Source organism: Hevea brasiliensis, chromosome 9 (assembly GCF_030052815.1).
Source record: "Hevea brasiliensis isolate MT/VB/25A 57/8 chromosome 9, ASM3005281v1, whole genome shotgun sequence".
Taxonomy (NCBI): domain Eukaryota; kingdom Viridiplantae; phylum Streptophyta; class Magnoliopsida; order Malpighiales; family Euphorbiaceae; genus Hevea; species Hevea brasiliensis.
The window spans coordinates 78,108,026-78,117,257 of NC_079501.1; positions in this window are offsets into that span (position 1 = coordinate 78,108,026).

Consider the following 9,232-nt stretch of genomic DNA (forward strand, 5'->3'; position numbering starts at 1 on the left):
TCTGGAATGAAACTAGACACAAAATGACACATTTTTTATTCAGGAATCATGCCCAAAAAGTGACCATAGCATAGTGAACAAATTGGCCAAATTCGGAATTGAGTGTTCTGCCCTTTACAAAAATGACCAAATGAACAGTGTCTGTTCATTTGGCCATAACTTGGGCTAGGCAAGTCTAAATGACCTGACATTTTACCAGTAGAAAGGTGAGATATAGACCTACAACTTTTATGAAGAACACAAGTCCAAATTATGCACTTAACCAAGTTATTTAGCTACCCAAAATTAGTGACCTAAAACTGCCAGAACCAAGTTGGTGCCCAGAAAATCTGGGTTAAGCCAATCCGGCCAGTCATGTTCAAATGGCTATAACTTGAGCTACAAAACTCCAAATGGAGTGATTCAAAAAATAAAATAAATTTAAGACAATAAAAAGCAATTTCTATGAAGAAAACTTAGCCAAATTCTCACAGCAACATGACCAATGGAACAGTACAAAACTGGACACCAAAACTGAAAATTTGCAATTTTGCCTAAAAGACTTAAGTTTTGAGAAAATAATCAAAACCAATAAAATTGGTGACCAAAATGTGGTATGTGAGTATAGTTGGAGTTCTCATACCTTTTAAGCATAAGAAAGTCAATATTTTGACTTGAATAGTACCTTGAATAGTAACCTCAACATGAAAATTTTCAAGAATGTAAGTTTAAGCATATTGGGATTAATTATTGGAATTATTGTGAGGCAAAGATACTGAGACACTATAAATTTTGTGTTTCAGCTGAAAAAGACCCAGAAGGTCTAAGAGACTAAGTCAAGACCTAGAGGCGACTCATGTCAAGTTTGTGCACAATAAACCTTATTTAAGCATGTTCTCATTGAGAATTTGATTTAGTATGCATTATGAAATTTCTGTGTTAATTATAAGTTTAAAAACTTTTGTGTTGCCACTTTGTGAATGAAAATGTGACTTTGGAAATTGATTTGATTTTGCATGCAATATTTGAATAAATTGTTTTAAATTGATTTCGAATTCACACTTAGCATGACAGTGCCATATTATTCCTCCTCCATTTGTGAGGTTGAGATCGATTATTTTCCTCCCTCTCTGGTTTACCAGTTGAGGTTATAGATCGGATGAGTACTCATTAGCTAGCTAGCCACCTCCCTCATTGATTTCGATTAGTGGGGTTGTACATTGCTTTGTCGTGGTGTACAACGCGGCATTGATCAGAAATTTTGTGTCATGGCCTAAGTTGTGTATGAATTGGCAACACTGTGCTTATTAAATTATTTGACCAAAATTGTGCTATATTGAGTTTTGATAATTTGTGAAATGTGATTGTGAAATATTCAAATTGTGATTTGTCAATGAATATTTTATGTACTGCATTTCAAATTTTTATTGTGCACCACTGAGTACTTTTATACTCAGCGATAGCTTATTTTGCTATCGTAGATTAGGGCAAGGAAAAAGCAGCAGGGTGAGCTGCTGAATTGGCAAGGGCTTCGCTGATCTTTTTGTACGGGTATTTATTTATACCCTATTATTTGATGTAAATATTGTAATGTCTTATATATTAATGAAAAGTTGAGCAGTTGTACAGTAAATTGTAATAATGTTATTTTGGATTTTCTTTTTGTAAATTAAGATCTGTGTTTGTAAATTAAGTACTATATGCAATGTGAATGAATTTGTGAAGTATTTTGAGATGATAAATTTTTGGTTGAGTTGTGGAATTAAATTGAATTGTGCTGACTTGAGTTGATTTGGGTTGGGAGTTGTGAAACAATAATTGGAAGTGTTTTTTTTAGGTATTTGAAGAACTGTTTTCTCAAAATACAGATGACACTCTGCCGAAATTTTTATAAAATTTGCGGAAAAATAAAATGGGACAAAAAATTTTTACTGGTTTTGAAACTTCAATTAAATGTTTTTAATTCCTACCAAAATGCTCACCACTTCCAAAAAGTAAGAAAATGGTTTTAAAATCCCTTGTAGGGTACTTAATGAATTATCAGTAGATGAAGTTCAGTAGTTCATTAGGTATTCTATGGGATCATGTTGTGCCTTAAAGAGGGGTAAGGTGTGACAACCCCTATGTTCATTAGTTTTATACATTTCACTATTCCGGTGACCAGTGCCGGTCTAAACAATCAAGAGGCTTAGAACCATATTTAAGTCACCTAGAAAAGCTATAAACAAAAATTAATAGAAATTATAAGAAGGAAAAATGGAAATAAGAAGAACAAAGCATAAAATATTAAATGAGCCAAGGCCACAGCAATGGGTGACCGTACCGGGAAGTGACTGCTAGATCAGTCGCGGCCCTATTTTCGAGTAGGACATTGTGACACTCCAGGCCTAAGAATTATTGCGAAGCTAGGGGATATGTGAAAACCACGGAAAAGAGTTGAGAACAAGGTCAAATAATTGAATCAGGGCTCAGGAAGCAATACAGTGTTATTAGAAAAATGGATCAGACCGTTAATGGGCAATTTGGTCAATTCACCCTTAGAGGTAACTCATAGCGTAAATGTCCAATAAAATGTGAGAAATTAAAATTATGAAACATAGATTCAAAGTGAAGAGGTATGTGAAAGAAAAAGAAAAAAGAAAAAGAAAATTTCAAATGAAAAAGTTTTATGACATCATTAAGCTTATGTCAGCATGACTCAATTAATAATTTTAATTTCTAATTTTTTTATTTTGGGATAATGCCTACATAAAAAGACAATTATAAAGAAAATAAAAATAAAAATGCCCATTATCTTCTACCTTTGGCCGTCCCTCATCTCTTTCTCCTCTCTCTCATTTTTTTTCATTTCCTCAATTGAAGCTTACTTTAAAGCTTCTTAAACCCTAAATTGAGTCATAAATCCCATAAATTGCTTCATTAAATCTTGCTTTTGGACCTTGCTAGACAATTTGGGAACAAAATGAAGAAGAGAATTGGAGAATTAAAGACTTGGGAAAATCCAACAAAGAGGTTAGTGATAGTTCTCTCAAATCTCTCTTTATATTTATGCTTCGGCACTTCAACTAAGTTAGAATTTGTATAAAATAAAAAAAAGATGACATGTTATGGAAACAATGAAATTTCAGCAGCCATGGGATGTTGGGGAATATGATATGTTTTATTTCAATTAACCATGTATATAGATCCAATTGAGTGTGTAGAGGTTATTGGAATAGTTTAATTTCATGAATTGAGCTAATTGGTGAAATTAGGGTTCTTGACATTAGGGTTTGGTGCAAAATTAGGGATTTTGGTGAATTGATGCCCAATTGACCTAATTAATGCTTAAATTGGTTAATTGGTGTGGTTAGAAGTGTGATTGAATATATAGATTGGATTGAAGTGTGAATGTGGTACTGCCCCAATCTGGGCAGTTTGACCTTGGTCCACTTAGGTGGCCATAAATTGAATTCTATTGCTCCAATTGGTGTAAGGCTAATTGAAGATGAAAATTTGGTCATGATGCTACAGTTTTCATGTAGAAACCTTGCCCTAAAATAGTCCACAAGCGCGTGAAAAATTAGGTTAAATCCAGATTAGGTATGCTGCCACTGTACAAAATTGACCATATGAACAGTACTTATTCAAATAGTCATAACATGGTGTAGAAAGGTCCAAATGACCTAATTTTTATATCATTGGAAAGCTATGACATAGTAGAACAACTTTCATGAAGAAACCAAACCCAAATTCTGACCAGAACCAAATTAAATTGCTAACCAAAGTTGGTTGCCAACCAAAGTTGGTTCACTAAAACTGCCAGAACCCTAAACTTACCTAGAAATTTGGACTTTAGTCAATCCAGCCAGTTATGGTTAAATGGCCATAACTTGAGCTATAAAACTCCAAACGGAGTGATTCAAAAGGGGAAATAATGTAACACCCCTCACCCGACTACAATGTAGCCGAGCGAGGCATGTCACACTCGGTGCCGGAGCACCCTATCTTATCTTACTTTATTCCTTTAATAATTTGATCTTGTTCTATTTTAATATCAATTATTTTTCGATGAAGAAACCAGCGGAGTTTCCCCTATTTTATTAAATATTGACATGATTGTAACAATTGGGCTCCCACCACTAGAGGAATTGTCCGCTTTGGCCATAAGCCTCACGGTTTTATCCCATAGGTGGAATGGAGAGCTTCCCAGGAGGTCACCCATTCTAGGATTTCTCTCAAGTGAGCACGCTTAACCCTGGAGTTCTTCCAACTCTCCAGGCCATTCCACCAAAAGGCGTCTCTAGTGATTAGTTCTCCCATCTTATATATCATTACTTTTTGAACCCAAGACCATCTTTATGCTTTGTCGATGTGGGATTTGCCTAAGGGACCTTTCTCCCTCCCTTTCGGGACTTAGCGTCCTCGCTGAGGTTTGCCCCACCATCGCTCAAGAGGGCACGCGAGCGGCTCTGATACTAATTATAATGATTGGGCTCCCACCACTAGAGGAATTGTTCGCTTTGGCCATAAGCCTCACGGTTTGTCCCATAGGTGGAATGGAGAACTTCCTAGGAGGTATGGGACAAAACTATGAGGCTTATGGCCAAAGCGAACAATTCCTCTAGTAGTGGGAGCCCGATCATTACAATTAGTATCAGAGCCACTTGCGTGTTCTCTTGGGCGATGGTGGGGCAAACCTCAGCGAGGACGCTGAGTCCCGAAAGGGGGGGAGAAAGGTCCCTTAGGCAAATCCCACATCGGCAAAGCACGGAGATGGTCTTGGGTTCAAAAACTAATGATATATAAGATGGGAGAACTAATCACTAGAGGCGCCTTTTGGTGGAATGGCCTGGAGAGTTGGAAGAACTCCAGGGTTAAGCGTGCTTGCTTGAGAGAAATCCTAGGATGGGTGACCTCCTGGGAAGTTCTTCATTCTACCTATGGGACAAAACCCTGAGGCTTATGGCTAAAGCGGACAATTCCTCTAGTGGTTGGAGCCCGATCATTACAATTGGTATCAAAGCTGCTCGCATGTCCTCTTGGGCGATGGACATCCTGGGAAGTTCTCCATTCCACCTATAGGACAAAACCGTGAGGCTTATGGCCAAAGCGGACAATTCCTCTAGTGGTGGGAGCCCGATCATTACAATTGGTATCAAAGCCGCTCGCGTGTCCTCTTGGGCGATGGTGGGGCAAACCTCAGCGAGGACGCTGAGTCCCGAAAGGGGGGGAGAAAGGTCCCTTAGGCAAATCCCACATCGGCAAAGCACGGAGATGGTCTTGGGTTCAAAAAGTAATGATATATAAGATGGGGGAACTAATCACTAGAGGCGCCTTTTGGTGGAATGGCTTGGAGAGTTAGAAGAACTCCAAGGTTAAGCGTGCTCCCTTGAGAGAAATCCTAGGATGGGTGACCTCCTGGGAAGTTCTCCATTCCACTGATGGGACAAAACCTTGAGACTTATGGCTAAAGCGAACAATTCCTCTAGTGGTTGGAGCCCGATCGTTACAGGAAATCCTCCTAGTATGCAATTCAAACCATGCTCTAATACCAATAATAACATGTCATGCCTTACCCCTCTCTAAGACATAACATGCCTCCAGTAACATGTTCAGAGGATGCCGAGACCAATTTATTAGAACCTGATTAACACATTACAAGGGATAAGATACAATTTAAAAGCATTTTAAATCATTTTATTTGATACAAACATAGTAGGAAAGCATTTTACTGCTGAACTTCAGATTACAAAAAGTCCATCAGAATAGCTTCAAATCAAAAAATTGCTATCACTTATTTTAATCTAGGTTCAAAGTATTACACAACCATATATTTTGTTTTAAAATCTAATACAGTCGAAATATTTGAACTACCGATGGAACAATATTAAAAAAAAAAAAAAAAGAGAAAAGAAGAAGTGAAATGCGTTCAACTCAAAATTTTTAAAAGACATGTTTCTTAGAAAATTTCATAGTTTCATAATATAAATTCACTTCAGGAAAATAGATAACTTGAAATTTTTACAACTGTTGTATTACAGCTATAACAGTTTCAAACAAACAAACAAACAGCAGTTTAAACAACACTTGTGGCATCCCCATGGCAAGTCTATAATTCCATAGTCCTAATGGCATCAAAATTGCATACTAGTTTTCATTGTTAAAGTTTTGTATAAAACATGCCATAAAGTTTATATTTATATACAGGTAACAAAATCCTATAATATTCTGCTAAGATAGTAAAACAAAATATTCTGTTACATATGTTAACATCATATAAACATAAAATCAAGGAACCAAACCGTATACATCAAGCTATTGTATGGCTCCTTATTTCATTTTTAACAGGTGCTACTTTTACTCCCCTAAAATCTTCTCGTCTCCCTTATCTGTGTTAGTTAGAAAATAAAATAACTAACACTGAGCATAGATGCACACAGTGGTACATAACAGATATTAAACAATAAACCAAGTAAAAACATCATTTAACATTTAATGAGAATAAATACTCATTTATACTGACAAATGAACATAAAAATATAGATGACATATAGAAAATAATATTATTTAAATCATTTACTAAACAAAGTATCATTTTAAAATACATCTACACATTTCTAAATCCAATGTTAATCTCACCATCCTGATACAAAACTTATCCGATGGGCCATCTTCAAATCTCATCTCACCTCATACATGAGGGAGTCTATATCATATCAATGTGTGCACACTATCCATATCATATCCATATCCATATCCATATCAATATCAATATGATCGATCCATCTATCTCAACCTCATCAAGTGAGGATGTCATAACATTATCCATATCAATATCCACCTAAACACTAGTTTCACCTCGACAAATGAGGGATAGGTAATAACCATATCAAGTGTTAGCTGTGAGATATGAAAACAATATCATAAATTCATTTCTTTTATGTAAAAGTATGAAAATCATGATGTGGCTTCATTTCTTGCAAATCACAATATCATATACATTTCTATACTCAATCCATCACATGGCAATCCTCGAACTACAAATCAATTTTTGTCATGTTACACCATTTCACCAAAGCACAATATAAATCATATTTTCAAATAAAAATTCATTATAATAATAATGTACCTCAATCAGCTGTAGAAATAAAAACATACCTTGGAGAATATAAAATAAGTAACTATAAAACTGTAACGCCACTTACCCGTCTACAGTGTAGCCGAGCAAGAAGTGCCACATTCGGTGCCGAAGCACCCTATCCTGTCTCATCATGTACATTATAAATTTTTAATGCCATTTAAAACAGGTAATCCAGGTATAGAAAATGTTTTTTTTTTTCACAACTTATTTCTATGGAGACCCGGACAGAGCCTCCTTTATTTTATTAGCATCTGGCGGGTTCCACTAATTACCTATTATCATGTTCATATTCATTTCACATTTTTTCCATATCATGTTCTATTGTATCATATCATTCACAACTATTTATGAGATCTCAAGAAAGTGTCATATATTACATTCATATAAAAAATCGTAGACAACAATTTGTAAGTTTATTTACAATCTCAAAATGAAATACATCATGTGTTTATGTACAATGAACAAAAAGACAAAATCTAGACATACATGGGCCCTACCAACAAAATTACAACTGTCGAGGTGACTAGTAGACACTGGCAAATCTGATCGACCTCTGTATGAGCACTACTGCTGCTGCTGCTGCAGCTGCTGAGACTGGTCTCCAGTACCTACGCGATGAAAAAATCAACGAGCTAAGCATAACTCTTAGTGGTGCATAATTTAAAATAACAATAACTAAAATAATAATTCTATATCAAAATTCATAATTTCTAGGTCGTCTACATTTTTATTGCACTTTGAAAACAATTAAAATTATTGAAATCTTTTATGTTTACTTATTGTATATTCAGTCTTAATTAATCATTATTAGTGCCCAAATAACCTATAACAGATTATACAAGCTGGATACACTGGAGTATACTAGTTTGACGGCCATATGTCTATCTAGTATACGTTAGTCATGTCAGGCATGAGGCTGCGAGCAGGCATTTAAGCCAAATGTAATATTAGGCACATTGGCCAATGGGCGGCCTGTAGAAAAATCATGTCAGATAGATTTTATCTATTAATGATTATTCTTATGGGCAATACTACTATCTATAATCCATAATTGGTATACCAATTGATCCAAATTAAACAAATAAGTCTAGGTATACTATGGGCAATTAAACACTATTATTTATTTATTAGAAATGTTCATGTCACTTTATAGTGGGAAAATAGGTCCCACATACCTCTTTCATATAATTTAGTGTTTAATGGCTTATTAAGGTTAAATCCCTACCATAAGATAATTTATCTCATGAACCTTTCTTTAGGTTTAGTTTTAGTGTCTTACATTTACCTATCCTTTTAATCAATTTGTGGCCACTGTTTGGCCACACTTCCTTCATGGAAGTTGTTCCTCTATGTATTATCTTTATTTTCCTTTTTGAATCATGTAAATTAGGTTTTTAGAACTCAAGTTATGGTCAGATAACCATAACTGATTCATTTCCAAATTCTGGTTCCTTAACTAGACAGATTTTTGAGTTGCATTTTACCTAATTAATTGGACATGTTGCAGCCACTTTTAGGCCTAGTGTTCCTCATAGAAATTGTTACCCTATATCTTATGGTCACTCAAAATTTTGAATCATAATTTTTCAAGTTTTTTGGAATTAATTACAGCCAATTAACTGGCCTGGACTCATGTACCCTGTGCCAACAGGATTCCAGTTTAGGTCAGTGACTGCGATTAACTTTTAAGGTTCTTACTTTCATAATTTGAGAAAGTTTCTAAAAAAAAGTTGGATCCCTGTCTCTTAGGTTTCCAGAACAGTTAGGCTCATCCTATTTGGGATTACCTAGTGGGAGATATGGTCTAAATATTGTTCTAGGGTCAAATGGTCACTTAAGCAGTTTCCATAATTTGTATTCTAAGTTTACCTAGCCAATGGACCTAGTTCCTTTGATTTCTGGGTTTTAGTTAAAAAACAAATGTTATAGATCTATGTCTTATAGAATTTTTGCCACTGGTTTCATTGCATTTGGATTTTTATAGATCAAGTTATGGCCATTTTGCCAAAACTGGTCGGGTAAGTTTATGTCCAGAAATTTCTAGGCAACATAGTTCTAGACAGTTTTGTAACCCAACTTGGGCCAGCAATTTGGTTTGGTTTAAGGCATTTCTGAGCTCTATGGTCTTCA